Source organism: Cherax quadricarinatus, chromosome 26 (genome assembly GCF_038502225.1).
Source record: "Cherax quadricarinatus isolate ZL_2023a chromosome 26, ASM3850222v1, whole genome shotgun sequence".
Taxonomy (NCBI): Eukaryota; Metazoa; Arthropoda; class Malacostraca; order Decapoda; family Parastacidae; genus Cherax; species Cherax quadricarinatus.
Window position 1 is genome coordinate 20,385,134 of NC_091317.1, and position 9,013 is coordinate 20,394,146.

The 9,013-nt window shown below is 42.4% G+C and overlaps 1 protein-coding gene across 2 annotated transcripts in view; it reads left to right on the top strand.

The window, feature by feature from the left end:
- The window catches only part of LOC128691672 (mucin-2-like), an 85,520-nt gene that overhangs the window by 50,054 nt on the left and 26,453 nt on the right, over positions 1 to 9,013 (top strand). Inside the window, exon 2 of one of the 2 annotated variants that reach the window (XM_070088866.1) lies at positions 6,883 to 7,177. The exons of the other annotated variant lie outside the window; for it this stretch is intronic. The gene's annotated coding sequence lies outside the window, so the exon portion shown is untranslated. The remainder of the gene's footprint in view (positions 1 to 6,882; positions 7,178 to 9,013) is intronic. 2 annotated transcript variants of the gene reach the window in all.

Consider the following 9,013-nt stretch of genomic DNA (forward strand, 5'->3'; position numbering starts at 1 on the left):
ACAACCATCTTCACCACCACTACCATCACCACCACAACCATCTTCACCACCACTACCATCACCACCACAACCATCTTCACCACCATTACCATCACCACCACAACCATCTTTACCACCACTACCATCACCACCACTACCATCACCACCACAACCATCTTCACCACCACTACCATCACCACCACAACCATCTTCACCATTACCATCACCACCACAACCATCTTCACCACCAGTACCATCACCACCACAACCATCTTCACCACCTTTACCATCACCACCACAACCATCTTCACCACCACTACCATCACCACCACTACCATCACCACCACTACCATCACCACCACAACCAGCTTCACCACCACTACCATCACCACCACAACCATCTTCACCACCACTACCATCACCACCACTACCATCACCACCACAACCATCTTCACCACCACTACCATCACCACCACAACCATCTTCACCACCATTACCATCACCACCACAACCATCTTCACCACCACTACCATCACCACCACAACCATCTTCACCACCATTACCATCACCACCACAACCATCTTCACCACCACTACCATCACCACAACCATCTTCACCACCACTACCATCACCACCACTACCATCAACACCACAACCATCTTCACCACCATTACCATCACCACCACAACCATCTTCACCACCACTACCATCACCACAACCATCTTCACCACCACTACCATCACCACCACAACCATCTTCACCACCACTACCATCACCACCACAACCATCTTCACCACCATTACCATCACCACCACAACCATCTTCACCACCATTACCATCACCACCACAACCAGCTTCACCACCACTACCATCACCACCACAACCATCTTCACCACCACTACCATCACCACCACAACCAGCTTCACCACCACTACCATCACCACCACAACCATCTTCACCACCATTACCATCACCACCACAACCATCTTCACCACCGCTACCATCACCACCACTACCATCACCACCACAACCATCTTCACCACCACTACCATCACCACCACAACCATCTTCACCACCATTACCATCACCACCACAACCATCTTCACCACCGCTACCATCACCATCACTACCATCACCACCACAACCATCTTCACCACCACTACCATCATCACCACAACCATCTTCACCACCACTACCATCACCACCATAACTATCTTCACCACCACTACCATCACCACCACAACCATCTTCACCACCATTACCATCACCACCACAACCATCTTCACCACCGCTACCATCACCACCACTACCATCACCACCACAACCATCTTCACCACCACTACCATCACCACCATAACTATCTTCACCACCACTACCATCACCACCACAACCATCTTCACCACCACTACCATCACCACCATAACTATCTTCACCACCACTACCATCACCACCACAACCATCTTCACCACCACTACCATCACCACCATAACTATCTTCACCACCACTACCATCACCACCACCACCAACACCACCACCAACACCAACACCACCACTACCACAACACTATCAACATCAGAAAATAATGGTTTCAAATAGTATTCATATTTTTACTAATTATATTAGTAGATCCCGTCCATTAAAAGATCTTGTGGCTCAGTGGTAGCATTTTCAGCTAGCAACCGAAGGACCCGGATAGAATCTTGGTGGGGGGGGGGGGGGGTGGAGACAGGTATGCTTCCTTATCCCTGTTGTTCCTGGTCATCTAGCAGCACATAGGTATACCTGGAGGGTTATCCGGGGGGTCAACGTCCCCACTGTTATGGTGGTATCCTCCTGTGGTGATGGGTGACTGTATACCTCAGAAAGAGCTGAGCTTAGACATGAGCCGAGGTACGATAGCAGCTCTTAGTCGGTAAATAACCCGGGGTACGATAACAGCTCTTAGTCGGTAAATAACCCGGGGTACGATAACAGCTCTTAGTCGGTAAATAACCCGGGGTACGATAACAGCTCTTAGTCGGTAAATAACCCGGGGTACGATAACAGCTCTTAGTCGGTAAATAAGCCGAGGTACGATAACAGCTCTTAGTCGGTAAATAAGCCGTGGTACGATAACAGCTCTTAGTCGGTAAATAAGCTGTGGTACGATAACAGCTCTTAGTCGGTAAATAAGCCGTGGTACGATAACAGCTCTTAGTCGGTAAATAAGCCGAGGTACGATAACAGCTCTTAGTCGGTAAATAAGCCGAGGTACGATAACAGCTCTTAGTCGGTAAATAAGCCGACGTACGATAACAGCTCTTAGTCGGTAAATAAGCCGAGGTACGATAACAGCTCTTAGTCGGTAAATAAGCCGAGGTACTATAACAGCTCTTAGTCGGTAAATAAGCCGAGGTACGATAACAGCTCTTAGTCGGTAAATAAGCCGAGGTACGATAACAGCTCTTAGTAAATAAGCCGAGGTACGATAACAGCTCTTAGTAAATAAGCCGAGGTACGATAACAGCTCTTAGTAAATAAGCCGAGGTACGATAACAGCTCTTAGTCTCTACATTTAACAGTGTGAACCAAAAATTTAGGCCAGCTAGCGCGGTGCTAATTATAGTCCAGAAAATATTTTTCCTGAGTTTTCAGGAAATCACAGTTATCTTCTGGGCTTCTAGGAAATTACATATATATATATATATATATATATATATATATATATATATATATATATATATATATATATATATATATATATATATATATATATATATATATATATATATATATATATATATTGTACTGAGGTTCCAGGAAACTATGTATTTCGGTCGCTGCATGATCCCGGAAATGTCTCCCAGTATCCCGTAACCCCAGCCCCCTCTACCCTGATGCACGCAGAATGAATAATGCAGAATGCTGAGAAAGTTTCTGATCAGAAGTAAAGATCTGAAGCGACTCTGAAGAGGCGTTAACAGGTTATTCCTCTATCTTCAGTGTTGACACGTTTCACCTACCATGTAGGCGAAACGTGTCAACAATAAAGATATCCAACTATTGCACATGTGTGTGTGTTACTCATCTGTTGTTATTATACATCATATTCAACAAGTTATTGTTTGGAACTTAACTTCTCAGATTCATCAATAAAACTGAAAAACTGATATTTACAAAGATCAACAATAATTCCAACTTTCACTAAGAAACATCACCTTCCAAACTTTAAAACTTCTCATAAGTTATTTCACAGAGACCAATATCCGGAAATATTCCAGAACTTTAAGTTTGAAGCCATTCAGAAGCTGCATTCTCATGTTAGGTGAAGGTTTCAAGTCGATAGGATGAGGCATTCATTCGTTATCGCATGACAATGTTTCAATTGTCACAATTTCGTCAATAAAATTGACAGATTGGAACCTACACAGCCTAAATTCAACCCCCCCCCCCAAAAAAAAAAAAAAATTATATTTAAAATACACCAACATTTAAGGTTTGTAGCGATAAGAAGAGACATTCGCTAGTTATTGCATTTAACAATTTTTTTAATAAAATTGGTAAATTAAGACTTGTACAGCTCAAAGTCAATATGAATCATTTGTTTAAGTCGAGCTTAACATCGATTGAAGCTTATTTGTCTTTCTCCATCGGAATGGTATCTTATACCATTGTTTGGTACTGGAAGACAGTTACAAGTATACTGGTAATGACCCTGGTAATGACCCTGGTAATGACCCTGGTAATGACCCTGGTAATGACCCTGGTAATGACCCTGACAATGACCCTGGTAATGACCCTAGTAATGACCCTGGTAATGACCCTAGTAATGACCCTGGCAATGACCCTGGTAATGACCCTAGTAATGACCCTGGTAATGACCCTGGTAATGACCCTAGTAATGACCCTGGTAATGACCCTGGTAATGACCCTAGTAATGACCCTGGTAATGACCCTGGTAATGACCCTAGTGATGACCCTGGTAATGACCCTAGTAATGACCCTGGTAATGACCCTGGTAATGACCCTAGTAATGACCCTGGCAATGACCCTGGTAATGACCCTAGTAATGACCCTGGTAATGACCCTGGTAATGACCCTAGTGATGACCCTGGTAATGACCCTAGTAATGACCCTGGTAATGACCCTGGTAATGACCCTAGTAATGACCCTGGTAATGACCCTGGTAATGACCCTGGTAATGACCCTAGTAATGACCCTGGTAATGACCCTGGTAATGACCCTAGTGATGACCCTGGTAATGACCCTAGTAATGACCCTGGTAATGACCCTGGTAATGACCCTAGTAATGACCCTGGTAATGACCCTGGTAATGACCCTAGTGATGACCCTGGTAATGACCCTAGTAATGACCCTGGTAATGACCCTGGTAATGACCCTGGTAATGACCCTGGTAATGACCCTAGTAATGACCCTGGTAATGACCCTGGTAATGACCCTAGTAATGACCCTGGTAATGACCCTGGTAATGACCCTGGTAATGACCCTGGTAATGACCCTGGTAATGACCCTGGTAATGACCCTGGTAATGACCCTGGTAATGACCCTGGTAATGACCCTAGTAATGACCCTAGTAATGACCCTGGTAATGACCCTGGTAATGACCCTAGTAATGACCCTGGTAATGACCCTGGTAATGACCCTGGTAATGACCCTAGTAATGACCCTGGTAATGACCCTGGTAATGACCCTGGTAATGACCCTGGTAATGACCCTGGTAATGACCCTGGTAATGACCCTGGTAATGACCCTGGTAATGACCCTAGTAATGACCCTGGTAATGACCCTGGTAATGACCCTAGTAATGACCCTGGTAATGACCCTGGTAATGACCCTGGTAATGACCCTAGTAATGACCCTGGTATTGACCCTGGTAATGACCCTAGTAATGACCCTGGTAATGACCCTAGTAATGACCCTGGTAATGACCGTAGTAATGACCCTGGTAATGACCCTGGTAATGACCCTGGTAATGACCCTAGTAATGACCCTGGTAATGACCCTAGTAATGATCCTGGTAATGACCCTAGTAATGACCCTGGTAATGACCCTGGTAATGACCCTGGTAATGACCCTAGTAATGACCCTGGTAATGACCCTGGTAATGACCCTGGTAATGACCCTGGTAATGACCCTGGTAATGACCCTAGTAATGACCCTAGTAATGACCCTTGTAATGACCCTGGTAATGACCCTGGTAATGACCCTGGTAATGACCCTGGTAATGACCCTAGTAATGACCCTGGTAATGACCCTGGTAATGACCCTGGTAATGACCCTGGTAATGACCCTAGTAATGACCCTGGTAATGACCCTGGTAATGACCCTAGTAATGACCCTGGTATTGACCCTGGTAATGACCCTAGTAATGACCCTGGTAATGACCCTAGTAATGACCCTGGTAATGACCGTAGTAATGACCCTGGTAATGACCCTGGTAATGACCCTAGTAATGACCCTAGTAATGACCCTGGTAATGACCCTAGTAATGATCCTGGTAATGACCCTAGTAATGACCCTGGTAATGACCCTAGTAATGACCCTGGTAATGACCCTAGTAATGACCCTGGTAATGACCCTGGTAATTACCCTGGCAATGACCCTGGTAATGACCCTAGTAATGACCCTGTTAATGACCCTAGTAATGACCCTGGTAATGACCCTGGTAATGACCCTGGTAATGACCCTAGTAATGACCCTGGTAATGACCCTGGTAATGACCCTAGTAATGACCCTGGTAATGACCCTAGTAATGACCCTAGTAATGACCCTAGTAATGACCCTGGTAATGACCCTGGTAATGACCCTGACATCTGAGTATTAATCTAACAACAGTAATAACTCGGGATTGATCAAAAAGAGACATTATCCGGGTTATTACTCAAAATCCAATAATTCTCTCAGGAAATTAGAAAAAGGTTCGTCTATAAAGCCTAATTTAATAGATTTTTCAAATTCTGAATAAAATGCCATTAAAGACTGAAATTCTTCAACAGAAAAATAGTTAAGTTATTTCACAGTAAATTTTACACCATTTTAAAAATAAAACTGACATATTAATACTAACACCAGTGTTGTTCAGACTGTTAAATTTGTCTTAAGTCTTTCTCAGGGTAAGACACAGACACCATATCTGGGAAATCCTTATATAAAATCAACCAAAGTACACCTGCACGGACCAGGAGCTGTATGACCTTTATTCTGGTTACAACGCACAAGTCTTGAAAATTTGAAGACAATCGGATGAGTCGTTCTCAAGTTATATATCGAAAACTTTATATAATATAGTAATAATATAATATCTTTATTTAGTACAAGTACATGTACAAGGTGTACAGTCCTGGCTGACATTAATGACATACTACTATATAGAGAGCGCCTTGTTATGCTGAGCATTTCGGGCAAATTAGGTCAGTTTTGTCCCAGGATGCAACCCACACCAGTCCACTAACACCCAGGTACCTATTTTACTGATGGGTGAATATATACAACCGGTGTAAAGAAACATGCCCAATGTTTCTACCCTCAATGGCAATCGAACCCAGATCATCGCCACAAGGCACCGTGGAAGAAAAAGTAAAAATTAGGTAACCACTTAATACCTCTTTCGGGATAACTCATTATACTGTCGTCGAGGTTGAGTTTCATTGTTGCCTGACGCAACGTTTCTTAGTAGTGGTGTAGTAAGAGTACAGTCAACACTGCATAACTTTCGTGCGTCATGCTAATTATCTCGCCACAGCCAGATAACTTAAACCAAAACTTATTTTATATCATGTATTAATAATTTTATAAAATATTAGTTCTTAATTGCTCACATTACCGTAATTTTGTGCTGTCAATTAACTCTGTGTAAATAAATGTGAAGCCAAATCAAATTCATTTTCCTCTGACGTCATTCAGGGGATAAAAGACTTCACTGGTATTATTAACTCCGGAGGTAACCTGTGACGCAAGCTGCGACTCCAGAGGTAACCTGTGACGCAAGCTGCGACTCCAGAGGTAACCTGTGACGCAAGCTGCGACTCCAGAGGTAACCTGTGACGCAAGCTGCGACTCCAGAGGTAACTTGTGACGCAAGCTGCGACTCCAGAGGTAACTTGTGACGCAAGCTGCGACTTCATCTCACACCAAGCCTCCTAAATTGGAAAAGAAATATTACAGGAATAAGAACTATAAAGAGAGAGAGAAAGCCAAGGTAAGATAAACCTATCATCGTACATCTTCACGTCAGATAAAAACAACAATCCCGCCAGAGAAAAATAATAAGAGGTTTCCTTTTTACTCATTAAGAGGAGAATAACACATCCTGAGGCATTATGACCAATGACATTCCTCTACTGCTGACGTCATTCAGTCAGTGTAGCGTTGTGACGCACAGCAACCTTGTGTGGGCAGGTACCACCTTGTTGGTAACACCACCACTGCTCCAACCTGGAATACATTATGCAGTGCCAGATACTAAAAATATGGATAGTTAAAATATTTGAAAGTACATGAAGGGCCAGGGAGTCCACACACACACACAGGGCCACGGCGTTACCTTGTACCTGCACTGGTGAAATTATTCCCTAGGCCTAGAGGCATCAGTGATGTTATATATATAGCTACAGAATCATTCATTATCTGTCAACACCGTCCTTACTGCTGCTACCATGTCTTACCACAACTTAAATAATGCTGCAACCCACAAACGAAGATGTCTTACACTTGTACTCTCACCTTCCTGACAACATAAGCTCACTTCTTATTTCTTGAGATTTTACATTTATATTGTTTACATATGTTAGGCGCTAAATTTGCGTGGCTCATTTAGCTTGAACAGCAATGAAGGCTCGATCCTTCATCATTCAGGTTAAAGAGTGATGAAGTGTGATGAATGTCCCGTAGCTCGATTGCTAGCGCACTTAGCTCACACACTGAGGTCCGGGGTCGATCCCCGGTACGGCTGTCCATATTCACCCATCAGTCATCCTGGGACAAAATTTACCTAATTTGCACGAAATGCTATGCATAACAAGGGCCTTTCTATATAGTAGTAGGTCAGCTGGGCCTGTATACCTTGTACATGTACTTATAGAAATTAAGATTATTATTATTATTATTATTAGTATTATTATTATTATTATTATTATTATTATTATTATTATTATTATTATTATTAGTATTATTATTATTATTATTATTATTATTATTATCTTGCGTCATTCAGCTTTAACAGTGGTGAAGGCTCGATCCTGCGTCATTCAATAAGTACAATTATCATAATTAGTATAAATTACCTCGGATAATCCACAGAAGTCACAGTGACTTATTTCCGCCAGTTAGTGTCCTTGAAACAGTTGTGTAAACTCGATCCTACGTTTGTTCTGCGTGGGTCATGCAGACTAAGCAGTAGTGGAGGCTGGATGTCCATGAAATAACTAAAGAAGGCCTCTTCAGATCGACTTCAAACTCTTAATATTGTGTAACTTGATATAACGAAGCTGAATATAACTGGGTATAACGAAGCTGAATATAACTGAGTATAACGGAGCTGAATATAACTGGGTATAACGAAGCTGAATATAACTGAGTATAACGGAGCTGAATATAACTGGGTATAACGGAGCTGAATATAACTGGGTATAACGGAGCTGAATATAACTGAGTATAACGGAGCTGAATATAACTGAGTATAACGGAGCTGAATATAACTGGGTATAACGGAGCTGAATATAACTGGGTATAACGGAGCTGAATATAACTGGGTATAACGAAGCTGAATATAACTGAGTATAACGGAGCTGAATATAACTGAGTATAACGGAGCTGAATATAACTGAGTATAACGGAGCTGAATATAACTGAGTATAACGGAGCTGAATATAACTGAGTATAACGGAGCTGAATATAACTGGGTATAACGGAGCTGAATATAACTGGATATAACGAAGCTGAATATAACTGAGTATAACGGAGCTGAATATAACTGAGTATAACGGAGCTGAATATAACTGAGTATAACGGAGCTGAATATAACTGAGTATAACGG